Source organism: Canis aureus, chromosome 15 (assembly GCF_053574225.1).
Source record: "Canis aureus isolate CA01 chromosome 15, VMU_Caureus_v.1.0, whole genome shotgun sequence".
NCBI classification, from domain to species: Eukaryota; Metazoa; Chordata; class Mammalia; order Carnivora; family Canidae; genus Canis; species Canis aureus.
Genome location: NC_135625.1, coordinates 30397079 through 30424819, shown reverse-complemented (window position 1 = coordinate 30424819; position 27741 = coordinate 30397079). Strand labels below are relative to the sequence as shown.

At 39.4% G+C, this 27741-nt stretch overlaps 3 long non-coding RNA genes across 6 annotated transcripts in view; 1 reads left to right on the top strand and 2 right to left on the bottom strand.

The window, feature by feature from the left end:
- LOC144284437 (uncharacterized) overlaps positions 1-27741 on the bottom strand; it is a 93281-nt gene that overhangs the window by 27838 nt on the left and 37702 nt on the right. The gene's annotated exons all lie outside the window — the stretch shown is intronic.
- LOC144284436 (uncharacterized) lies at positions 15962-19654 on the bottom strand. Of its 2 annotated transcripts, none has more exons than XR_013352792.1 (2): positions 19284-19654; positions 15962-16823 (listed from the first exon to the last, which is right to left on the bottom strand). It is a non-coding gene; the product is annotated as an uncharacterized LOC144284436 (long non-coding RNA). The 2 variants fall into 2 exon arrangements; XR_013352793.1 differs by lacking the exon at positions 19284-19654 and adding an exon at positions 18825-19182.
- LOC144284435 (uncharacterized) overlaps positions 19331-27741 on the top strand; it is a 44186-nt gene continuing 35775 nt past the window's right edge. For all 3 annotated transcript variants that reach the window (XR_013352790.1, XR_013352791.1, XR_013352789.1), the window contains exon 1: positions 19331-19409. This is a non-coding gene — a long non-coding RNA (uncharacterized LOC144284435). The remainder of the gene's footprint in view (positions 19410-27741) is intronic.

The following is a 27741-nucleotide window of genomic DNA, read 5'->3' as shown; positions in this document are numbered from 1 at the left end:
GTGTTTAAATTTCCCCAAGTATATTATAAACATTTTGTTATTTATTTGAATGCAGACTCAAATCAATTCAAGGATCTATTCTAATCGACTCAGTCTTGGTGATGTGCTCACACCTGTACTAGTCACAGTCACCTGCGGGCATGACACACTGGGATTGGCCCGGCGTGGGTCATGTATCCGCAACGATGGTCAGGTGGAGAGGATTTTGCTAGAGCAGTGGGGCCTGGAGAGACACAAGCAATAGCCAGTCTAGCCAATACAACCCGAACTAGATGTTTATACAGCGTTTCATTTTCGGAAGGACCCCCTCAGCCTGCCACCATCACAGCGAATCCCACTTCTGGTGTAGTCCCACATGGAAGCTTGCCAAGAAATTAGCCACCCTCAAGAATCCTCTCACCTCTTTCTCAGAACTTTCAGGGGCTTCTTCTCCCATGCGTTCCACGATGAGCTTCTCTGGCTCTTGTCCCTCTCATCTCGACCCCTTGCTGGTCTCTGATGTGGTGCCTCATGCTACTATGGCTCTTTGGGGAACAGTACTGCATGGGTGACTGCTACTTTTTTTACCCTAACACCCGCATCAGGGAAGGGGTGCTGCTCCCTGATATGGTGATCAGACCCCACAGCTGCTGGGAGAAGTGGTTACTCTTATCATCTCGGGTCCTAGTTACCAGCTATGTGGCAGTGTTTGCACATGGACTGCCTTACAGCCAGCCCCCCACGTGTCTTTAATTAATCCCTGCTTACCCCTCAAGTGCTGACATGAAGTGGGCTTTCCCTGAATGGGTCTTCCCTCCCTCTAAGGTCTGGGCCAAGCAGGCTCTTTAGTTTACCCCATCTTACCATACAGATGTTTCTATTTCTCTCTGTCTGCTTTCACAAGTGTCTACTCCACGCAGCCTCAATTCCACATTGGCTTTATTTATGGACCACTTGCCTTAATATTAGTATGTGCAATGATTCACCAATTAAAGATTGAGTGTTTCCTGAAAATCTGGAGGAGCTACCAAGTATAAAACACTGAATTATTCAGACAGAATGAAAAAGCAGCTCAAGAGCAAATTTGTTTCAGTTTTAAGAATAGGGAATAAATCAGGATGTGAGCCGAAGTTAATGTAAACCTGAAAGTCCATTTTGCCTCTGGTAGCTTGGTTAATAAATGTTTGTAAATCTCCTTTAAAGGCTAAGCTCCTCACACATTTATCTCTAGAATGCATCGGGTGGGATTTAGAACATTCTCGGTATTCGTTTAATGTAACACTATTCGGACCAGCTCATCAGCTCTGGTTCTCCACAGAGGTATGCTGCATTCTGCACCTTAGTTATTTGGTACAATTGTTCAGCCTCGCGTTGTTGTGAAAAGATTTATCTCTTGGGCCACACAACAGATGGTAGGCCCCAGGAAAAGGCATTTGTGTTGTTTCATTTGTGAAAAATCTGCTAAGAAAATTCCACGTATCTTATGTAAGACTCAATCTTCAGAACGGAGAGCATGCTTTATGGGGTTTTCTCCTTGCTGTTAGTAAATTTGGAGTGCTCTAGAGGAAGGGGCCTAGTGTGCCAGAATCAGACACTGGCACGAAATCCCAAACCACTGGAAGTTGTGGCTCCATGGAAGTTACTTCACATATTCACCTTGTATACAACATTGGGATCCTGAGAACCACCTCTGGAGGCTGGTTGTTCTATTCATTGAGTTAGGGAGGTCAGTTGCAAAAAATAGTGCCTGGAATCTAGAAGGTGCTCAACAGATGAATTCCCTTCCTACGGTCTCCCTAGACTCATTAAATCAGCATTTCCCAAGCATGCTCGTTCCACGCCAGTTCTCAATGCCAGGATTTTAATAGTTATTACATAAAGAAAGAGTTCTGTGATTAGATGAATGCGTTTGGGCAAAACTGGGTTATACAAAGTGGAAATGAATGGGTTATAGATTTTCTCTGTGCTTTTGTTTCCTTTGTAAGCTGCAGGCCATCTAGGAAACTTTAATGTGGCGCCCCTAACGCAGCATTTCCTAGTCTTATTTGAGTATGGAGTCCTTTTATCTTGGAGCCCTAGGCAATCCGCTGGGCACATTTAGGGCAATACAGAGTTATCTTCCATCAGAGAAATAAATCCCTCAACCATGACTGCTTTTCTTGTACCCCTCCCACCAGGACCAGACTGGTTCTCATATAGTTTCTTAAGACTCCTTCTCAATTTTTTTCTAACTTGTATTAATATACTTGAAGGAAAGAGACAATGGCTTGCTACACACAGTAGATGTGTTTCTCCTATTATTGAAGCAATTAGAGCCCAGAGATAGAATAAGCATATAGTATACTCACACAGGTTTATGGAGTTCTAGAAACTTAAAAGCTGGAAGAAACCCAAAAAGCAACTCCTCTCATTCCTCTATTCCACTACTTTCATTAAAATGATTGTGGACTCTTTCAGGCAAAGAATTTTGTATAGCCCGTACTCAGAAATGGAGTTTGTTTTCATCAGATCTGCAAGCAGAGTGAGGCTTTTTCTTTTCTCTAACTTGGGAGATATGATTACTAAGCTTGGGAAGACTCTACCTCTTGAAGGTTCTAACTACTTTCACTCTGTTGTAAATGAGCTAGAGAGAGGACCCATCAGTCCCAGTGACGGAAGGACAGGGCAAGGAGACAGGAGGCGCCTGACTGCTATCACGAGTGTGCAACCTGTGCAGCTGGCTTGGAAGTTGCCATGGATGGGTTTCATGCTCTGCTGTCGCTGTCTGGAAATTCTTAATAATTTTCCAACAAATGGCTCCACGTGTTTGTTTTGCACCGAGCTCCTCCAATTATGTAGCCGGTCTTGAGGGAGAGACACTTTGAAGAGAGGGTGTGACCCTTCCAGGGTTTGACCTGTTGTGTGTTGGCCGGAAGCTAGCCCCAACTGACATCATCTTGATCAGAGCTCTTGACCCAAATGCCACATAAGCAATTTGATCATGCCAAACTGTGTGGCAGCCAGAGAACAATTTGAAGGGAAAATACATATTTTGTAGGTTAGCCTTTTTGAACTAATAAAATAGTGGATTTATTATTCCTTCTCTGAAACTCTGAGTAACTTATAGAACCTGAAAGAAGCTTAAGGGTTATTATGCTCTTAACACAAACTCTCAATTTGCTGAGCTGTCAATTTCCCTTGGGAAGAGTTGTCCTGGTGAGGTCTATCACATCTGCCAAGCACTTGCACACACCATTCATTTAGAAAGTAAGTGGTAGAGTTCTACCTAAAGGGAAAGCAAAGGACCAACCGTCTTAGCCATCTTGGATGAATTGTCCACCAGGATGAGAATATTCAAAGCATCTTGAGGTTAAAACTATCGTTCCACCACTTTTACTCATTAAGAATATTTCTACACACTGTATACACATAGTTTAAACCTCGTAGATGCCACTGTTAGAGAGGAAAATCCAAAACATAACAATACTCATGGAATTTGATTTTTTTAAGTTGGAGTCTAGAGCATGGACCAAAGAGAAAAATATGTGTTTCCCAGGAAGGAAAGAGTTTTCACATGGATCAAGGTAGAAGAACCTATAGCAGAGATTGACAGATTGCTTGTGGGGACGCAAGACAAAAATGAAGAGAATGTCTTGTCAAGCTGGTCAAAACAGGAGCACTTCATAGACCAAGATGTCAGGGGTGACAAGTACATCAGCACACAGGAGCCTGGGCTGGGCACTTAGAGAATAGGTGGCTCCTTCTTACCTCTCTCATTAATTTTTCCCTTCTGTCTGAGAAGCAATCTCTCTAAATCCTTCTGGGTCTTCATGTCTTTTGTTTTCAAAGGCTTTTTAAAAAGTTAATGCCTTTTCAATAATTGTAAATAGCCACTTTGCAAATTCCTTCGGATCTTTAGCTTTGAGGAGGAAATTTCTTAAAGAAGCATTTAGTAGGAAAAGCGAACCAAATATCATTTTAAATGGTTTTATTACAAGACTCTAGAATAAAAAAGGTAACTATGCCATTAGTGGATTTTTAAAAACTTTTTATATATTTTATTTATTCTGATAACCAAACACTTTTCTTCCATTGCTGTTCATATTTTGTCTCCTAAAAAGGTCATATAAGGGACGCCTGGGTGGCTCAGTGGTTGAGCATCTGCCTTTGGCTCCGGTCATGATCCCAGGTCCTGGGATTGAGTCTGGCACTGGGATCTCCACATGGAGCCTGCTTCTCCCTCTGCCTGTGCCTCTCCTTTCTCTCTGTGTCTCTCATGAATAAATAAAATATTTAAAAGAAAAAAAAAAGGTCATATATAAGATCTTCAAGTGGTTTTTTAAAATCTAACTTCCTATTCCTATTCTTAAATACATATTCTATTTGTAGACATGATTTTTTGAAAACTGTTATTGGCAATCTCTTCCAGATGGGAGTCTTCAATTTGGTTAGCGTGCTGGTCGTCCCCGGAGGGCTTCAGGAAATGAGCCTGCACATCTTTGCTTGTTTTCATGTTTTACCCTCTGCTCGGTAGCTGATGTTCTGCAGGGAGAACAGCCCTTTCCTGGTTTGGTTGAACTGGAAGGTTTTCATGTGTGGCTGCAAGCATTCCCAAGTGCTAATTTGACTTTGGCTAATGGCCTGAGTTATAAAGTGTTTCACAGACCTCTCTCTGCATGGACACCCTCCTCTTATTTAATGACAGAGCATAGAGAGGAAAGGAGCCTCAGAGGGCAGTGGACAGATGCTGAGAACGAATGAATGATTCCTGCAGTACCACCTTGTCTTCTTCACTCAAAATTGTTCTTCAACATCTGATTCCTGGCAATATCGGATTCTTGTTTTGCCTTTGTTCTGTAATACAATGGCACATGATGGTCTTTTATCTTTTTTTTAGTTGTTTATTCTTCTCTATGATATGTTGCTGAGCATTCAAGAGAGACCCCCCAAAAAGCCACACCCTAGAAGGGCTTCTTCTTCTATGCAGCACAGTTTACTGAAATTATATAAAATACGCCATAAAGAAAACCCCCAATTGCTATTAGAGGATAGGCATCAGGCCCTCAGATCCTGAGGGATTATTTATTCATGAAGCAAAGGCCTTGCTTCAATATCTTTTAAGGGATGGGGCCTGGGTGGCTCAGTCAGTTAAGCATCTGCCTTAGATCATGGTCCTGGGATTGAGCCCCGCATTGGGCTCCCTGCTGAGGGAGCTCCTTCTCCCTCTGCATCCCCAACCAGATGCTCGCTCTCTCTTTCAAGTAAATAAATTCTTAAAAAATATCTCTCAATGAGCTTGTGAGTCAAATGTGCCCAGAGATAGTCTAGTGGATCCCGCGTATATATCTTTGGTTAGAAAGACTGAACAGGCTTCTCAGCTATGTTACTCTTCCTGGAAAAACAGTTCTATGATAGAGGGACAGATCTCAGAGAATTCTGTACATCAATTCTCTTTCAGAACCATCGGCAAAACAACTGGACTTAGAGATGGTATTTTTTGTCTATTTAAAACAGTTTTGGAAACTCACCTCAATTCACTTATTAATGAATGACCATGGAGTTCTTCACTGTGTCTTGTGTGGATCAACTTGGTCTTTTTGAAGCTTATATTTAAGCTCTTATATTTAAGTTGGGATGGTTCTAGAATAGTCTTTACTCAGGACTAGCCCTTCTTCTAAGGTGTGGCTTTTTTGGGGGGGTCTCTCTTGAATGCTCAGATGCTCAGCAACGTATCTCTGGCTGGTTGGAACTCAAACGTCTCATGGCCCTGTGTAAGCTTCAGGATTTGTTCAGCTTCTAACTCCCTACTTGTTCCTTCCATAATGTATAGAGGCTACCTTTGTAGAGTCTCATCATATGTGTGCACAGCTTTGTACTCAGCTCAACACTCCAGGGGATCCACTTGCCAATTCCTGGAGCTCTTGCCCTGTGTACACCTCTCTTCTCCAGGACTCTGCCTGCCAATTCCCACTGCCTCAACTTCCTTGAGCACAGGCCTTGTCTCTTCAGCTCAACCACGCCTCCATTCTCCACTTGGATACTCCTTCCCTCCAGGCAGAGAGCTGGGCAGTCATTGTGGTCACTTTGTTCTCTTCTCTTTCCCTTCTATAACAGTTCTACACAGCCTACTGTCAGTACCTTAAACCAGTTACTCATGGATTTTAACCAGATTTCTAATTTGAGGTATTAGCACTAGTTTGGTACCAGGTACTCCATCATGGTTGAAAGCAAAAATCCTCAGTCAAGTCTCAGACCATCTGTTTGCTGACTCCTGAATCCTCAGCACCTCCTCTAATACATGGAACATAGTCTGCACTCAGTAATAATAGCTTTAGAATGAATGAACCTGTTGTGATTCGTGCAGATCTAAGCAAACTCGGAAGCAGGCCAAACTTCTCTACAGGGCAGGTTGGATTTATGTGGACCATCTCCCAAACTGCAAGCTGGAGAGAGGGTAGTTGGTGCAGTTACCACTGCAGTCACCGAGGATAATGACCACTGGTTCCTGTGTTAAAAAATAATAGCAATAATCATAATAGCTACCATTTATTACAGACTTACATATTTCAGGCCTTGCATTAGGTACTTCATGCATGCTTCTTCATTGAATTCTCACAACAGCATATGTTAATTATCATTTTCAAGGTCAGGAAACAATGGCTTGTACACATTAAATAATTTGTTCGAGGTCACTCAATGAGTAAGCAGGAGTTGAGTTTGGAACCAGATGCTCATTGCAGACTTTATGTTCTGAACCATTATGATGTACTGTTGGGACCAAACTTCAATTACACTACAGGGCAATTTATAAAGAAACAGAGAGCATAACAAACATGGATGACTGACTATACCAGAAATTTTTATCTCCTGGTGAAGATAAATGAATTGTGAGTTTTGCCCTTGCCTCGTGGAGATTGAATTTATTGATCATGGAAGGAACTGCAGAATATGTTAAGGACAAGCCTTATAGAGAGGTAGGGGATACAGTCCTTTAATTAATTCTAAATCCACCTGAAATTTGTCACCTGAAATATGGTATCAGGATTGCTAATACCTAAACATATCTGAGGATACTAGGATCAATATTTAAAATGGAAGAAATCCAGCTGAACTATTAACCTAATGAAAATGCTAGATAGAAAATGTTCTTTATTGAACTTTTTTCAATGACCTGAATTTAAATGGATAAAATTCTTTTTGAGTATCATTCTGTTAAAGCTTTGGAATGAAAGAGTTATCTTTTAAATTAAAGTTTGTACATCATTTTTATGATGGAACACGATGTCCTCAGCTTATTTTTCATAGGCCTTGTAGGTACAGCATTTTCAGTATAAGTTAAAAAAATGATAAAAACTTTTGAAGGGAAATACTGGAAATACAAATCACTGTAATTCAGATTAATGGAGAGTAGTCAATTGATAACTAGCAAAACCAAAAATAACTTGTTTTAATTATCATATTCAATTACAGAAACTAATTAGAAAACATTATCTACCTTCATATCATTTCATCAGTAGACAATTTGTTGCACACCATTTTGCTTCGCAGACTGTCTCTACCATAAGCTTCATCAGGGGCCTTGACTAGAACACAGCACTCCTTCTTCAAGATCTTAAACCAGATGACTCAACCATGATTCATGAACCTCTACAATCTGCATCATGGACACCCAGAAGCTCAACTGTAAGGCTCATGAGATCAAGAATGGGTTTGGGGCTCAAGATAGAGATCTGGAGACACTGGAGGCAGAGGACACTAGAGAAGTGGGTGAAACTTTTACAGGGAGAACATAAAAAGAAGGAAAGAATCCTTGGACATAAGCCTAGACCATGTCAGAGTTAAAGGGAGAAGGGAGAAATATAGGGGGTCTACAAATGAGATTAAGAAAGAATAGTCAAAATGGTAGGAAAAAGTGAGGATCCCAGAAGTCAAGGTAAGAGGAAACGTTTTTAAAAAATTTAAAACCAGGGATCTCTGGGTGGCGCAGAGGTTTGGCGCCTGCCTTTGGCCCAGGGCGCGATCCTGGAGACCTGGGATCGAATCCCACGTCGGGCTCCCTGCATGGAGCCTGCTTCTCCCTCTGCCTGTGTGTGTCTCTGCCTCTCTCTCTCTCTCTCTCTGTGTGACTATCATGAATAAATAAATAAAATCTTTAAAAAAAAGAAAAATTTAAAACCAAATGTGTATTTCTGCCCAGATGGAGGTCACAGCCTTTCTAGATGAATGCATTGTGAAGAGAGGTTGATTTTTAAAGTTCTCACTTAAGATCCAGAAATATTGATTAATATTTGCAAAATGTCTGAAACTTATTTATTTTGGGATATAATATATGTTATCCAGAGTAAAAAAGGCAATAGAAGTTCACACATTTCTTCCATGTAATTTCTTTGAAAAGATATGAAGGTTTTCTCAAAAGGTTGGCAGCCTAGTAGCCTATAATTAACAATATAGTCTGCATTTATTAATATAATGTTTCCTTCCAACACTTTGACAAAATCAGAAGTAGTATATTCCCTTATAGAAGTCATGTCTACTGCTTCTCATTCTGCCCAGTTGTACATTGTCAAGGAGGGTCTGCTACCCATTAATAGAATTTTGTTTGCATTCACTAGAGCTTTATTTTTTTTAAGATTTTATTTATTTATTCATGAGACACACACACACACACACAGAGAGAGAGAGAGAGAGAGAGAGAGAGAGAGAGAGAGGCAGAGACACAGGCAGAGGGAGAAACAGGCTCCATGCAGGGAACCTGATGTGGGACTTGATCCCAGGTCTCCAGGATCAGGCTCTGGGCTGAAGGCGGCGCTAAACTGCTGAGCAACCCGGGCTGCCCCACTAGAGCTTTAAACTAAAAGTCAGTTATTTGGTACTGCTAGTGGTATAAGAAGGAAAACCCTAATGAATTGGTTCTCCTTTCCTCTGCTTTCTTCCTGCTCTGCTTTCTATTAGTCATTCAACAAATATCTAAATATCAGTCACTGAGCTAGAAATTGGGCAACATAAAAGGATAGAGTGAGATATGACTTTCAATAGAAACACAGACATATTTTGAACAAAGACATATTTGAGCAAATTGAAACGAGACTATAAGGTTTCTACATTAGTCCACATGCCTTCACACAGGGAATTGATCAGAGACTGGTTTCTAATAGCTTACTATCCCAGATCTAGGCAATACTATATCATAAGAAGATCTATAGGTTTTAAATACCTACTGGAGAAAGGCCTGTTATAACTGTAATTTTTTCTTGAAAATGCCTCTTTTTCCCCTGTATTTGATCCCTGCATCTGTCAAGATAACACACACATATCTCTTCCTCTTTCACTCCCTTCCTCCTTGCTTCCTGCTGATTGACTCAAACTTTAAAAAAATCCTAAATTATTTCTCACCTAATACAAATGTCTTCCAAATTTAAAACTACTGAGAAATAATTTTGAAGTAGGAAATGTGGCTGATACAATGTGAAAAAATAAGCATAACCCTTTGGGAAAGAATTAAAAATAAAAATAACTTGGCAGGATTAATGAGTCTAGCACATTATGCTAGAAATAATGAAGATGGTTTTTTGTTGTTGTTGGATGAATAATACATAATTTCTTTCGTTCAGATTTCTCTCTTCATAGTTCATCTTTCTTTCTTTCTTTCTTTCTTTCTTTCTTTCTTTCTTTCTTTCTTTCTTTCTTTCTTTCTTTTTTAAGATTTATTTATTCATAAAAGACACACAGAGAGAGAGACACAGACAGAGGTAGGCTCCCTCCACGGAGCCCAATGAGGGACTCGATTCCAGATCCCGGGATCATGCCCTGAGTGGAAGGCAGAAGCTCAATTGCTGAGCCACCCAGGCGGCCTTTCATTTTCTTTTGTAAATAGACAAATTAGTTATCAGAATAACTCTGCTGTGTATGTTGTTTAACAATTAGCTATAAAGTTTCAGAAAAAGTCCAACAGAAAAAAAAAAATAGTAGAGAACTAGTCCTCCCTGAAAACAGTACCGTTGTTGACGGGACCTGAGGAAGAGCAACTAAACTGGACTCTATTTGATGTCCATCCTAATTATTGAACTAAAACTCCTGAAGTTATCTAATTGCTCAAAATTGCATTATTGGATTCCTTGCTAGTTGAACTGCAGTCCTGTTCCACAAAGAACAGAATGGGAGGTACTTCAGAACACAAAGGAACAGTCAAACTCAGAATGAATAACTACAAACCCAACCTTTGTTAGGATTTCAAAGCCAGACCAAGGATGACTGAATTCTCTGTATCTTTGCCACCCAAGTGAGGCTTCCAGAGCTTTCCTACAAATACAAGGGATCTCTCTAATCTGAGATCCTGCAAGCATCCTTCCTAAGCAGTATCTTAAGTACTTTGTTATAGGTGAGTGATCTGTTGACATTGAGCCCAGGGTCAGATATGACTTCTGCAGGACTGAGACCAAATGAATCTTCCAGATATTGTCTTCCACTTCCACTGGCTGCACCAGTGATAAGACATCCACAAAAACATTTTTGGAAAAGAGATCAAGTGTGAAGAATACAACTGGGAAAAAAAAAAAAAAAAGGAATAAGAGCAGACATGGAGGGGAAGAGAAAAGCCTACTCATCTTTCGAGTTATTTTATGACTTTATCAAGACTTCCTAAAGCCCTTCACGCCCTAAGTGGAACTAGCTTTCTTCATGTGAGGCCCACCATAACCCCTTCTACAAAAGCCATGTACCCTTTTGTTGTATTTACTGTTCATATGTGAACATGTTCGTAAATGAGGAATTAAAAAATTGAATGAACAAAGAAGAATGTATCTTCATTTTCAATATCTTAAATTTAATATTCTTGCACTGGATTTTTCCCCCCAAAATAATCATGACAAATTGAGAAAAGATCTAACTCAAGAAAACAGAATCTTAGGGGTGCCTGAGTGTCTTAGTCAACGTAGTGGCCAACTCGATTTCACCTCAGGTCATGATCTGGAGGCTCTGGCATCAAGTTCCTTGTCAGGCTCAGCACTCAGCAGGGAGTCTGCTTGTCTCTCTCTCTCCCTCTCTCTGCCTTTCCTCCCACTCTCTGCCCTTCCATGATCTCTCTAAAATAAAAAAATAAACCTAAAAAAATAGAAAACAGAGTCTTAGCATTATGAATGCTCTTAGTCTGGACATTGAGGGAAGGCCTTTCTGCAAAATTTTTTTCTCTGCCAAATTTTTAAATATAGTTTCAAACATCTCAGTGACTTGCTCCAACTCTAGTAAAGCATATAAGCTTAGTATGTTTTTTAAAAATTTCTAGTTGGAACATTGTTGGAGAGAGAAATTTGAGAGTATTACTTAATAAAGGCATGCTATTACCTTATAAGCTTTACAAAAGATTTGAAAATTGGAAAATGTATGTTCAACGTGGCAAATGGTAATTGTATTTTAATATATTTAATTATTTCAAATCTGTTTATCCATAAAACTGTATGACATGACTTACTAAATATGAGAGTATGACTATATTCCTTTGGTGAGAATAACGAATCTCCATGTATCTTATATTTTAAGAAATGAGTGTGTAATTAACCATTGTAGACAAATCCAACAATAGTTCAGTCATTATAGACCATCTGTTATGTTTGTGAACTGTCAAGTTGGAGCAAGTTTCAGAAGCTATAAATAGCTCAGTCGTGTTCTTCCCTTGGGACTAGGATCTTCTTTATGTATGTGTGTGTGTGTGCTGAAATGGTGATAAAAAGTAGGTCAAGGGGAGAGACTGGTATTCCAAATCGGGCATTTAGGGGGAGGAAGGACAAGGATTTTGCTCTAATGTTTTCAAGTGAATTGATTTTCTCATCTCACAACCTTTCCCCCCCCCCAAAGCTTTTCATATTATTGAAATATAAGAAAGCAAAAATATTTATGTAATATATATTATATATATTTATTTAATATATAATATTTCTCTAATAACTGCAAAAATATATACATATCCAATGTATCTCTAGTAACTGTCCTCTAAAGTCAAAACTCCTCGCCCATTTGGTTTAAAAATGGAATCATTCCATACTGGCATTTTGGTGTTGGTTTCTGGGGCTCTTTCTATCTATCTACAGGATGTTCCAAAACAATGTCTTAGAATATGGGTCTCAAAGTCGGAATCTAAATTGGTATTCACGCAGGTTTGAGCGTTCTCTGAGAAATGTTAAAACATTTTTTCCATTTATTATAATCTTTCCCTTGAGGAGGCAAACATTTCTTTAAGAGGACATGGAATGCTCTAACCACAAAAGAGAAAATTGATCAATCTGAAATTCATTAAAGTGAAGAAATTCTTTTCAACAAAAACAAGACACCATAAAAAGAGTGAAAAGGCATGCTGAAGACCAGAAGATATTTGCAACACATTTATCTGTCAGAGAATCCATGTTTAGAATAGAATTCCTACAGTCAAAAAGAGGACAATCCAACTTTTAAAAAACAGCAAAATATTTAAATAGACATTTCACAAGAGGATGTACATGTGGCCAATAAGCATATGAAGAGGTTTTCAGCATAATTAGTCATCAGAGAAATGAAAATTAAAACCACAGTGAGATACATTGTGATACACTCTACAGAGTGGCTACAATTAAAAAGGCTGAGAATACCAAGTCTCTTATACTGTTGCTATGACTTTCAATCATTGAATTTTGAAAATTTATTTAGCAGTATATACTAATGTCGGGCTAAAGCAGCCAGACCCGAATGGCCGTGTTCTGTATGATTCCACTTAAAGTTCACCAACAGGCAAAACTAAACTACAGTGATAGAACCAGAAAAGTAGTCACCTCTACAGGGTTGGATATTAATTGGGAGAGGATATGAAAGTGCCTTCAAAGATTCTAGAAATGTTTTCTATTTTAATTAGAATGATAGTTACATGAACATGTACATATGTAAGAATTAATTAGCCCACATACTTAAGATTTGTGCAGATTTGCATGTTATAACTCAATAGAAACATCTTTTTTAAAGAAAGATCAGGAAGTAAAAGCATAGTAGAACCCCTCACTTTTGAGAAAATCGCTATAGCAAGTATACTATATGCATAAGAGAAGAAAAACATTAATATTGAGGAGAAAATTATTTCAAAAAAGAGCTAGAAATGCGTCATGTTATATATTACCTTGAGGAGAAAATGAGTTGGCATTATAAATATTCACTATCTGTTAGAATATATTTAACATATTTAAATAACATTCCCAATTCTCTTACAATTATAAAGGCAGTTAGTTTATTTGCATAACCTGACTTTCGCAAGGAGCTCAATTTCCATCCAAAATAAATCTGGATCTGTTCCCTACATCATTTTCACTTCATTAATTAGCATCTAATTTATAGGCATCTCAGCGGTTGAAGCATTTTTGCAAATAGGGCAAACTAAAATAAGTCTGGATGTATTTAAACATCTTGGCAATACAAATGGCCCTTTCCCATCCTATTTTATAATTTCAAAATCTCTTCCCCTGCAAAGCTTTCCTGGCCTGCCTAATCACAAGTAATCACTCCATTCTTCATGTTCCTGTAACATTTTGTTCTAACCTCTATCATCGCACCTGTCTCTTGATAAATAATATTTGCTAAACTGAGTTCTTTGAGCACAGAGAATAAGCTTTATTAATCTTTTAATGCATTTTGCCTTGTACTCTGTGGCCACTCAATAAATGTCTATTGAACGACTGAATGCATTAATAGACAATTCTCTCTAAAAACTGCTGAGAGTCTTGGGATGCATTTACCAACTTGGAAAATAAAGACTGAGAAACTCTGTCACTGGTCCCCAAGCTCCACGGTCTTGCCCATACTGTCTTTCAGCCTGGAATGCTTTTCTCCTTCATATCTGCCCCCATCTAACTTCTCTTTGCTCCCCACAATTCAGCATGGCAGGTAAGAGCCTCAGATTGTTCATCTCAGACTGGGTCAGGTGTCACTGGTACATGCTCCATGAAAGCAGGTGTGGGTCTCTAAATTCAGCTTTTAGCAGAACGAAAAGTTTTCTGCTTTATATATCTGCTTCTCTCATGTGCTTGGCCAGACCTCAAAACTCCAGTCCAGGGTTGAGGGCCAGTGAAAGTACAAAAGAGATTCAGAATAAAGGTACAATTGAGTAGCGATGCTGCTCTCTGGTGCCTCGTTCATTATCAGCAGAGAGCATCTCAAGCCACATAGGCAAAGGTCCCACTGGGGTAAGAAAGCCTGTGGATTGGAGATCTCAGAGCTGCAGGCACAGTCTCCTCTCTCAGGGGGAAGAGCCATGCCAGCGCTCAACAGGCCACTCTACCAGGCAAAGCACATTACTGCCACCACTGCTTCAATTTGGGGGCTTTTGTGGGCACCCGATGGTGAGGTGCCCAGCTCACACTGTCACCAGCCACTCACTTCCAGGACACAGCTGCAAGTCCTGGGCTCCTTAGCTCAGGCTCATTTTGCACAAGGGCTTCCCATCCACACTCCCAGAGGGACAAGTATATTCTCCTTAACTTTCGACCTTTTCAGTTCTTTCATTTGCTGCAGCTTAGGAGACATCATCATGATCACCCTTTGCTCCTGTTGCACTAGCAAAGAGCTCAGGCCTCTTTCCAGAGCCAGGGCTCTGGGCATAACTGACCAGCTCCACAAGTTGATCATGACAGCATCTGCACTGTAACAGGCTCCTCACAAGCCTCCTAGCATGTTCTGGGTTACAGTGCTAATGAACATTTCTGTGTTAGCTGCCTGCTGCAAGTCTAGATGTGGTGCTAGTCCTTGGAGGGGAGGAGCCACCACTGCGGGGACTCCTCTCCCATGGGATGAATGGGGAGGGACCCTGGGACTTCAGAGAGTGGCTGTGATAGCACAGCAGCTGGCACAATGCTCAGGAAGGAGCTAGGGTCACTGCCACTATTAGCATGGGAGTATAGGCCTCTCTTCCCAACTTGGAAGTGCCCTCCTCCACCCAAACCTTTTCCAAAAGTGTATTTTGTTTCTATTGGGCACTGGCCACAAGGAGGACTTGGTTGTAGCAATAGGTCTTCTACCTCAATCTCCTCCCCTTGTGCCAGTGGCTCTGGGCCAGAATGCTGTGGGCTAAAGCAGGCCTCCCTGGTGGCTGGGATGGCTGACCTTCACCCCATCCTTTTCATTCTTACTAAGTGTACAGTATTCTTGCCAACTCTACTGACTGCCAATGAACTGCACCAGGCAATAAACAGCTGGTCCAAGATCACAACGGGAAAGAATTACAATTAGGAGTTGAGTTGCTTTTACTTTTGTTTTGCTTCAAACAACTAATGAGGCTGTGTAACAGACATATAGACAATGAGGTGAGCGGGCTCACCTCCCCACCACCTTACACAGTTCTCACAGAGGTGCCTCAGTAGGAGTCTTGGGTGGGAAAAGAAAATCACCAGTCATGACATTGGTGGGAAATTCATGAACTTACCTTTTAAACAATCGGCCTGGAAGTCCAGGCTTTACCAACCACCAGATAGGGCAATTTGGTATTCTGATCAACAGGCCTACAGGAGGTTTGGCCCTGGACAGCATGCACGTCCTTCTAACCTTTGAGTTTCTTGAAAAAGAGCCATGTCCTGTATCTCTGTATTTCCAGCATAACACTACAGCGAGCCCATAGGAGGGACTCTGAAAATATTTGTTCATCAAATAAGTTGATGTTCTGCTCTAGTGCCACACCCCAGAGTGTGTGAATAGCCTCTGGAGGAGGTGAACAAAACCCAGTAAGGTTGGTCCATGGTCACGGGGGTTTTTCCTTTGCTCTAACATCTCTAGATCTCAATGATGTAGCTAGCGGGGCCTGAGCTTTCCCATAGTTCCAGTTGGCCTTCAGAGATGTGAGGAAGGAAATCTGGGTCCTGAGCTAGACTTACTTATTCCTAGGACACAATGAGCTTTGTAGTAGAGCCAAATGGCAGAAGAGGGACAAAGACAGAAAGACAAGGGGGATGGGGCAGCAGAAGCTGCATGTAGGTTATAAGAAGAACCTAATGAACACATCAACTTTCATCTTTCTTTATTCATGAAGCTGAAATATCCCAAGTCCTGTATCCCACTTCTTGCCAAACATTTTCCCACAGTACTGGTGTGAGATGAAGTTTTCACAGATTTACAGAAAAATAATATAAAGGATATTGCTTCGTAAAGCTAAATTTATTCCTTTTTAAGAGAATTACCTAATACAGGGATGTTTTTTGGGAGGGAGAGAGTAGGAAATATTTTTCTTTGACATTATGACAACAGTGGGTAGTATTTTTAAAAAATGTCTTTAGTTGACAAAAGTTGGCAAGTTTATACCAATTCCCCAATTGTTTATCTGTCTTAATTTTACTGGTCTGTGGTATCTAGAAGTTTGGGAACCACTGATATGACCTTTCCTATAGATTTTATTTTGAATCTCTCACTTGAAGGCCTTCTATGAACTTTTGACATATTTTTCATTGTTGGCTTTAAGTGCAGAACAGCATATAAAACTCTAGGTCTAGCAAGTGCTCCAGTCCATACTTCATCTCTTAGGTCCATACCCGCATATCCAGCTATCTTCTTAACATCCTCACAGGCATGTCAAAATTAACATGTTATAAACTAAATTCATAATCCCCAGTGCTCCAGAGCTTTCTCCCATGGCCTCCATGTATCTGTAATGACATGTGTTATCCATCCAGTTACATAAGCCAGTGACCTTTGAGTCTCCCCTATCATGCACATCAGTCCATTGCCAAAAATATCTTGAATCTGATTTGTTCACTGAAGCCAGAAGATCTTTGGAAAATGCACATCAGATCATGTCTCATATCCTTACTCTTTGAATAAAGTATATAAATGATCCACCATAGTACCCATATTTCTTCTCTGTAATAGTTCTGTAAGAAACAGAATCAATACGATTACATATATATTTATACAGAAAAAGAGATTTATGTTAAAGAGTTGGCTCATTATGGACACTGGCAAGTCCAAAACCTGCAGGGTAGAGGCTAAAGAGCCAGGAAAGAGCCATAGTTGCAGTCAACTCTGAAAGCCATCTACTGCACAACTGCCTTTTGCTCAGGAGAGATCAGTCTTTTTGTTATATTCAAGGTTTAAATTGATTGAAGAAAAATCTACTTAACTCAAAGACCACCTAGTTAAATGTTAATCTCATTCAAAAACACCCTCAGGAAGACACCCAGAATAATGTCTGACTATACCTCTGGGTATCATGTCCTGGCTAGGTTGACACATAAAGTGAACCATCATACCCTCACCTACCATACTGTAGCCATACTGACTTTCTACTAGTTTCCTAAAAATAACCTTTTCTGTCTTCAGATTCTTTGTAAATTTTTGTTATTCCCTCTGCCTAAAATGTCTCGCTCCATTCTTCACCTAGTTAACACCTATTTATCATTCATTCATCTACTTACTCATTCCATTTATATGGCAAAGAGAAATCAGAAGATCCCATTTTGTATGCCTAACCTCATGGAAGAGATTCCATCAGCAGTAATATGTAGGAGGAGAAAGCATCATATAGGACACGTAAGACTTCATTCATGTCTGCAGAAACATCTGTAAAGCCTGCCTTGCCAATTGCGCAAACTAGAGAAAGGTGTTCTCTCCATGTCAAAAAGGTCAAGAAATTCAGCTAGAAGCAATACAGATGGGATCAGATAGCCCGTAACTCCCTTCTGGGAAAAAGCAATGTGTCTAGGAATGAAATAGAAAAATCCTAGAAGAATCCACTTTTACCCTGTAACTGAGAGGGTGAAAATAAGAGGCAAGGGCATGCCTCGAGGGATGCTGGGAGATAAACAACTGGGAGGTACTCTGCTCTATGAGTCAATTTGCTTGATCACTGGGGCTGCCAGGTAAACAATAGAGATGACACAAATGCAAACCAAAACTGGCATAGAAGGGCCTTGTTCCTAATACTAGTAGACCGACTGGGTAGGAAGGGAGGCACTGCAGAAGCCACGTAAGACTAATTGGGGCTTAATATTGGCATAAGTAGTCACATAAAATATAGAGAAGAAATGGACAGAACACAAATTTGCTGTTGAGATTGCTCATTGTACTTCCAACTACCTCTCTCTAAGATCTTGGATCTCCACATTTGAAATGTCTGTTATTAGTAAATCAAAATTTTTCTTTGTCCTTTCAGCTAGACCAGAAGAATCAGAACACATTGAAGACATGGAAAATGACACATTAGATACATGTGTTGAAATGTGTAGAAAATCCAGAGAGGTAACATAAGGTCAGAGTAGAAATAACCATTAAAAGGAATAATATAACTTTCTCTTTTCTAATTTTTAATTTAAATTCAGTTAACATATAGTGTATTATTATTTGCAGGGGTAGAATTTAGTGAATCGTTGGTTGCATATAACACCCAGTGCGCATTAATACAACTTTCTTAAGCTAAAAAAAAAGAGAGCCTAATTTAACATATTTAAAGGATACTAAATACTGATTACTGGGTAAAATTCATGAAGACAGAGCTACACCTGGAAATGACATGGGGGGTTTTAAGCTCTGGAATAGAATTTAAAGTACTACATGTGTCCAGGAGGAAAAAGAAAGATTACAAATAAAGTGAAAAGTTAGATTGGCCTCATATGTCTTCTGTACAGTAGTAAATACAACACAGCAATAGAGTTGCAAGGGGAAAATTGTGATCCAAAAATGATAAATCAACGTCCTAAGGAACAGCAATGTGAGACAGAGAATCGGGACTAGCATAGGGCATATTTTGGGTATGATGATTAACTTAATTGAATCACATTAAACCAGGAACAATTACTAAGCAACTAATAGGGATTAGAAACTGCAAAGAAACAGAAGGGAAAGGTGATTCGGCAAAAAGAGGAATAAATGCAAACCCTGCTACTAGCTGGTTATAGATCTTGGGGAAGTCCGTCTTTCAGTCCTTGGTCCTTGGTCCTTTGCTTCTCATGATCTTCTACTTTGACTTAAAAGCCCAAGCCTGGGGCACTCAGTTGGCTCAGTCAGTTAAGTGTCCAACTGTTGATTTCAGCTCAGGTCTTGATCTCAGGGTCATGATCTCAGGATGGTGAGATGGAGCCCTACTGTGTGCTCAGCGGGCAGTCTGCCTGAGATTCTCTCCCCTGCCCTTCCCCCCCACTCTTTAAAATAAAAAAAATCTTAAAAAATAAATAAAAAAATAAAATCCCAAACCCTACCCTAAAAGAGATTAATAGGAATAAGCAGTAACAACAAACTAACTCTTTTGTCTGAAATGATCACCACAAAGACCCTACAAATTCCCTGAGCCCAGAGAAGCCCCTCTTATCTACAGAGCAAATGAAGAGAAGTCTTGCCTGGTGGCTGTTCTAGAACTTTGGCTCTTGAGGGTCTGCAGCCTTCTGTGTGACTTCACAAAAGCTTCTCTGAAAAGGGAGTAGGCCAGGAAATCACAGGGGCTCGGGGAACAGCTCTGTTCTCAGGTATGCCTTATGCTCCAGGAACTGAAAAAATAAGGTGGCTTCCTGTTTCTGACCAGTAGGCAAGAAAAAGTTGTTTTCTACCTTTCTTCCTTTCTAGCTAGCCTGACAGTAGGATCCATCTGTGACCTGTGAGTCAGAGAATCAGGCTCATTATATCTGCTCTATAAAAAGTCTTTTGAATCTTGGTTATTTTAGTCGTCCTTTTGTACAATTGAAAAGAAAATGTCTAAAGGGAACTAAACCCATGCTAATTCTAAATGCTAAGTGGATATACTTGATGTACAAAAAAGAAGCATATTTCTGGGCTCTGGGGTATAATGAGCAGGCCAACATCAAGGTGGATGATCAATGATTTAAAAAAAAAACTAAATATGTAATTTAATTAGCATTATTAGCAAACTTGCCGTATTCTAGGCAGCACTGATTGTTAGACCACCAATAAGAATAAATAAATGACAGCCTAACATTCAACCAACCAAACAAGAAAGGATCAAAACATAATTTTAATTGATTTTTTTAGAGCTAACACACTACAGCTTATGAAATGAAGCTATTTAAAAAATAAGATCCCCCCCCCAAAAAAAATAAGATCCCCATCTATAAAAACATATTCCTAATACTATTGTTAGGGTTGCAATGGCTATCGATGCAACTAATTTTAGAGAAAGTAGAGTCAGAGCTTTTAAAGGTAAATCAAAATATTTTTCTTACTCTCCTTAAAATTACCATCTGCAACCTCTTTGCATTGTGAAGGCTGAGTTCTTCCTTTAGATCATAATATCCTGGGTGGCCCTTATTCTGACACCCAACATATAGATCAGATCATGTACACGTCATTCACTTATTCCTTACATTCAAGGAGGGCCTGCTATCCAGGAGGCATGTGGTGACCCATGCCTGGATTCTGGATCTAGATCTTCCACGAAATCATGATTCTAAACTAGTTAATGTCACCTTTCTGAGCTCAAATTCCCTCATTCGTAAAATTGCCTATAAAATTACAGAATGATATTAGAGCATCTCTAGGTAACATTTACACTCTAAGACTACTTAAATTCATATCAAACAGGGACAATGCCCGAATTCTTATTATAGTTTGACACAGAGAGACTTCATTAATTCTCTCTGGCCACAAGACAACTACCAAATACAGTTAGTTGTGCACATGAGATTCTAATACCAATACTCAATGATAAAAAATATTTTAAGATACAGGGGCACCTGAGTGGCTCAGTCAGCTAAGCATCCACTTTTGATTTTGGCTCAGGCCATGATCTCAGGGTTGTGAGCCCACATCATGGGGCTCCAAGCTCAGTGCAAAGTCGGCTTGAGATTCTTTCTCTCCTTCTGCCCCTTGCCTTACTCATGTCCACTCTCTCTAAAATTAATAAGTGAAATCCTATAAACAGTATTTTAAGATACAGAAACGCAACTTAATTATGTACCAAAAATGATTAATAACAACACTGGCTATAAAGCATGTGACATTTTTCATTAACATTAACAAATATAATATGGTAGTTGCACAGGAAAAACTAAACTCTTCCTCCAGTATGTTACTTTCTTATTCTCACACTGCTACCCCACTTACGACACTTCTGGCACCAGATGTGTGCAAGAGGTCCCCCCACTGAAGATTGTCTGCGCCTGGTAGGGATTCTACAGTTTAACTCCAATTTCTACCTGGAGATAGCTTCAGAGCCCACCGGTTACGGGCTGCGCCCCACAACACTGCCCCTTTAGATCCCAATAGCAGGTCTAGGTTGTCACCTGTGCTTCTGGTTAATCAGCTATAAACTGCAAGTTCCCATGATCCCCTCCTCAGGTTCAATTAGTTCGCTACTGTGACTCACCAAAGGCAGAGATATGGTTAACTCACTTCTTATAAAAAGATAGGATAAGAAATACAGATAAGCATCCAGATGGAAGAGACTGTGTAAAGCAGGTTCAGGGGTGGTGGTGGGGGGAATGGTGCATACCTTCCATGACCTCTCCAGGTGCACCACTCTCCCAGCACCCCATGTGTTTACTGCCACTCTCCAGATGGGAGAGTGGGAATTTTATGAAAGGCATCATCACATAGGCATGATTGATCAATGGCTCCATCTCCATTCCTATCCTCTTTCCAGAGAATGGGGGTGGGATGAAAATTTCAAGCTTCTAATCATGGTTTGGTCTTTCTGGTGACCACCCACCACCCAGGAGCCCACCAAGAATCATCTCATTAGAACAAAAGACACTGCTAGCACACAGGAAACTCCAAGGGACTTAAGAGCTCTGTGTCAGGATCCAGGGTCAGAGACCAAATATTAGAACAAAAGATTCTCTTAGTGCTCTTATCACTTACGAAATTACAAGGGATTTAGGAGCTCTGTGCCAAGAACCCTAGGCATACAAATATTCTATTATCTCATAGTAGAATGACAAATATCAGCAAGTTTGTCTCCACTGAAATAATAATGGCCCACATGATAGCTGTCAACTCCTTCCAAATTAATTTTTCATGACCCCTAGGTTAATGATGAATTTTACTGCTCATGTATGCTCAATATTCTGTTCATTATAAAGTAAAAATCTATCAAATTGGCTTAAGATATTACAAAAATAAACTAATATCTGTGAGCTGCTTACTTATTGATCAATATCACATTCATCAATAGCATGGGTTTGAGAAATGACTTCTGACAGTATGAAAGTCACTATCATTTTACCTTAATCTTCTTCTCTCTCTCTCTCTTTTTAAAAAAGATTTTATTTATTTATTCATGAGAGACCACAGAGTGAGAGGCAGAGACATAGGCAGAGGGAGAAGCAGGCTCTCTCTGGGGAGCCTAAGGCTAGACTCCATCCAGAACACCAGGATCACAACCTGAGTTGAAGGCAGATGCTCAACCACTAAGCCACCTAGGCATCCCATACCTTAATTTTCTCTAAGGTAATAATAAATGTTACTTTAATAAATAATATAGTAGAATAACATTTTGCCTTGCAGTAGCTAGTTTCCTATTCAGAGATATTTAGCAAAGGTATGACAATACTCTAGCTAGGAATAATCCCTAGGGCAATCTTCCCATTGACAGGTTCATATTCCTTTCAGAAATGAGGGGTATTTCACCTTCCAAACAGGAATCTCAACTTGTTTTTTCAAAAAGGACAATATTTGAGGTTTAAGCATACCAGACATATACTTTTCTTTGAATACATGATAATTTGTGCTCCAGGGATATGAGGGTATCATAGATTCTGTTTATGACTCTGACTTGTAACTCTTATTTTCATTAATCACATTCTTCCAATTATTTATCTAAAAGCAAAGGAAAAATCTACACCATTCGTGGTGGACTAATCTATGCCACCCATGTTTATAATAAATGACACAAAAATATTTATCTGAGGTTTATTTTATACCAGATACCTCCTAATTCATTGCTAGTTGGACTCTTGCTAGCTGAATATCTGTAGTGTCATGCAAAAAATGGCCTACCAAATCAAAACAGAAATTCTGCTAATGGGACACCTGGGTAGTTCAGTGGTTGAGCGTCTGCCTTCAGCTCAGGGCGTGATCCCAGGATTCTGGGATCGAGTCCCATGTAAGGCTCCCAGTGGGGAGCCTATTTCTCCCTCTGCCTATGTCTCTGCTTCTCTCTGTGTGTCTCTCATGAATAAATAGATAAAATCTAAAAAAAAAAAAGAAGAAATTCTGCTAAAACAAATCCAAGTGTGCACGCAAGTGAAAAACACTGAAATTATGTGCAAGATATGTATGTGCATACACACACATGTATGCACAAGCATGTATTTGAATGTATATACATACATCTATATCTTAGCTTTTTCTGCTAAGAAAGCCTGGTGTGAATGATACCACAGTCGCAGGAAGTACACTTAGCACCCAGATCATTGGTTTCTTAAGAGCAGTGTCTACCCTTTTTTTCTTAAATAGCAGAGTAAAATCCTGAAAGTTATGATCCTCCCTGCTTAGCTCTGCAGGGAGGTTATGAATATATTAAAAGCTAGAGGCTAAGAAATGCAACTAGGACACAGAGCTAGTCAATAGGGGAGCTGAGATTTTAGTGAGGCTCTGACTTCTAACCATGAAGCCTTGATTACCTTTGACACACTCAGCCTCTCTCTTGCTTCACATCAGCATGGATGAGTTCCTGTTGTGAGGCTGTATTCATTATTCACTTCACGATCAGTGATTCCTCCCATACCTGTGAACAGTCCCATTCTGATGCTTTAAAAGAATGGGAAAGAGCCAGTATAGAAAAAAAAAAGTTTTTAGAAGTTATTTCTATGAGATCTGGCATTTCATTCAACTTCTAAGAGCTGGAGGCTTTTGAATAAAATGTGAATCACAAAAAAAGATATCATGCACTTAAGGTAAAAGCTGGCTTTTTTCAGAAATTCAGTAAAATGAGTATGATTTGAAATCTCCTTCACCTCTTTTTGAAGCAAACCCTAATTTTCACCTAAATCTGAACTGTAATTCCCCTCCTAAATCCCCTTGTGGACTGCAGGTGAGCAGGAAATAGGCTTCTCTCCAGCAATGGGGGTGTAGGGGTTTATGTTTTTGTAGTGATTATGCTTCTCCAATTAATACAGAAATTGGTACATTGAAATGGAGCACCAGTCTAACCCAAACCTGGAGTCTAACTTAGGATTCAGGCAGTGGGAGGAAAAGACACTGAGGATAGGCTGGGAGACTGAGGATCCAAGGCGAGCAGGACAATGCTTTTAACTTGGAAGGTTGTCTACTAGCTGCCAACTGAAGGGAAGAGGCCGGGAAACAATGCTAGCAGTGAGTATTGGCTGTTACAGGCTGAGATCCTTGCAGCAGAGAGGAGCTTAAGCAAGAATTGGCTGGTAGGCAAGCAGGAATGATAGGGGCTCGTCCAGAAACTTCAGGCCTCAGGGTTAAAAAAGCTGTGTCTAAACTTCAAACAGTAAAAAATAAAACAGAAAAGATTCTGAGTGACAAAGTCTGAGTAATGCCCAAACCCAGCTGGACTTTATACTAGTAAAAATAAACTCTTCTGTTAGACTACTAAGATGCACGGGTCTTTCTTCTTTCAGTAGTTAATGCCACTTTACCCATATACTTTCGCTGTCCTATTTAATCATGGGAACACCCATTCTTCCCAACCAGGATTTGCACACACACACACACACACACACACATGCATACACACACTCACATATAGTACATAGGCTCCATAAGAACCGTATCTTAGTTGAATAAAATCATTTGAATTTTAACAGTATTATTGACACTGTCCCTTTGTATTAGGGACATTCAGTATTTAGTACTGAGATTATTATGACCTTTGATTTTAATATCCAAAATCTTCTATTTTCACAGTTGCTAAACTACTCCTTACTTTCTCATTGATGAATTTAAAAGTTTACCTGCTTGGCAATATCATACAGTATGTTCTTTAGAGAGACATGAGATATTTAGATTAAAAAAGAAGAATCTTCCTATCATCTTTTAAAGCCTTTAAAACCAGATTAGGTAGGCCAAAGGCAAATATATTATAAACGAAATTGTATAAGGCACAGAAATGGAAAATATCATTTTTCACTATAATTGTGGTGATCATAGGGCTCTGGCATTGTTGGTGAGTTAATATTTTAAGGTAATATATTCCTATCACAGTCATTTTGCTCTTTAAATGAAAAATAAAAATGGATTTCCCTCCTTGTAACTATTATGGCTTACAAATAGTGTGAAATTCAGACATGACACATATATACTGTTTCTGCACATATACCACACATGCACAAACCACACATCATACATATAGCACACACACACCACACATATGCAACATATTCACCAGCCACACATGGCAAATAAATCACACCCTCACCTACAACACACATACACCACACAGGGCATGTATATACCACACACACACCAAACATACAACACACGTATACCACACTCAAATCACTCTTATATAAATTTTTTTTTAATTTTTATTTATTTATGATAGTCACAGAGAGAGAGAGAGAGGCAGAGACACAGGCAGAGAGAGAAGCAGGCTCCATGCACTGGGAGCCTGATGTGGGATTCGATCCCGGGTCTCCAGGATCGCGCCCTGGGCCAAAGGCAGGCGCTAAACCGCTGCGCCACCCAGGGATCCCTCAAATCACTCTTATATAAAACACACACACTCACCACACACAACACATATATTACATACTCATACCACAGAGATACTAGACACCAGACATACAGTAAATACAAATACATACAAATAACACTCAGATACCTTACACATACTACACATACACAGATACATATACTACATACTCCACATATACCACACATATATATCACACCCGCACCAGATATATTGTCAACACACACACCACACACATATACCATGCACACAGATCCATACCTTATACTCATGCACAATACATAACAAATTATTCACACATGTATAACACATATAGCAACGTGACCACACACACAACAGATATATCAGACACAGCACATATAAAGCACACACAAACCACACACCACACATATTCTAGACACACACATTACACACGACACATGTATACTTCACACACACACACACCACACTTAAGATACAAACACACCACACATACATCTCACATATATCAACACACCACACGTGTACCATAAACAAACCACACAAATACCATACACACTCTGACACACTAAAAAAAAAATAATGTGAAGAAGAAATTTGGCCAAGAAATGATTAATGCGATCAATATAAATAGTCAAACTGACAAAAACAAACAAACAAACAAACCTTTAGGCCTTGATTATCCCAAATAATTTCTTAGGTAAAGACCCCTTCTTCATCTTACTAGATACATCATAACTAATGGAGGGGCATGAATACAAAAAAATATTAAAAAATATATTTTTAATAATTTCTGAAATAAAGCTGGCCTTCATTAGGAAAGCTGCATTACAGAATAGTTAGAAGATTTATCATGACTGCATAGATTTATCATGACTGCTATAATGTATCACTAGGCTTTTCTAGTTCCATTAACATAATGCCCTTTTTAGGAATGTAGTCTAAGGATGGTATTCCCAGTGAGCCATTATAGAAAGACTGGTGTTATGAGTTCTGAAATAACTAAATTCCAATTCTATAAAACATCTCTGAGTCAGCTTGTTATCCATTAACTAGGATAGATCAAGATAATTACAGTTGTCTATACCCCCTTAAACCAGTATTCCCAAAATTGTTCATTTACTGGCACACATAAAACAATGATAAAATTACATGGGCCAGGGGAGATAGAGAAGGAGTCTGCTTACAGCCTGAGATGAATGACCCCGTGGACTCTGGCCACCTGTCTCCCCCAGTACAGGCTAACGGTGTCGATAATTTGGCATATCTGTGACTGTGCTATGCTCCATCAGGTGAGAAACTCTGTCATGTACCTAAGATGCAGGATGAAATTAAAATATTAAAACTGTACAAATGCCTTTGAAAAGATATACAATATCATTAGTCATTAAGGATATACAAATCAAAACCACAATAGGGTACCACTTCACACCCACTAGGATGTTTGGAAGGTAGTAAAATTTAAAAACAAAACCAAAGATAAGTGTTAGCAAACATGTGGAGAAACTGGAACTTTTGTATGTTGCTGATGAAAATGTAAAATGATGCAGCCACTGTGGATAACACTTTGACAATTTCTCAAGGGGTTACACATAGAATCACCATATGGGGAGTTGAAAACAAGTACTCAAACAAGAACATGTACTCATGTGTTCATAACAACAGCACTATTTAGAATAACCAGTGGAAATAACGCAAATGTCCACCAACAAAGATAAAAAAATTGCAGTATATACATTGCATGGGATATTATTTGGCTATTGAAAGGAATGAAATACTGCTGTATGCTACAACGTGAATGAACCTCCAAACATTATGCAAAGTGAAAGAAGCCAAACACAAAATGTCATATATGGCATGATTCCATTTATAAGAAATATCCATAATAAATCAATCCATAGCCACAGATACAGATTAGTGGTGCCAGAGGTTAGATGGAAAGATCGCTTAATGGTTTAGGGTTTTACTTTGGAATGATTGAAATGTTTTGAAACTAGACAGAAAATGGTGCTTGCCCGATGCTGTGAGTGTACTAAACACCAATGAATTTTGGCGTTTAAATGATTGATTTTATCTTATGTGAATTTCATCTTAATAAATTATTTTTTTTAATTACATGAGTGAAGGAGAAGTGGAGATTTAAAAAATCTCCCCAAATTTGATAGATACAGATGCTAAGGCCAACAATTCAATTGTAAAGTTTA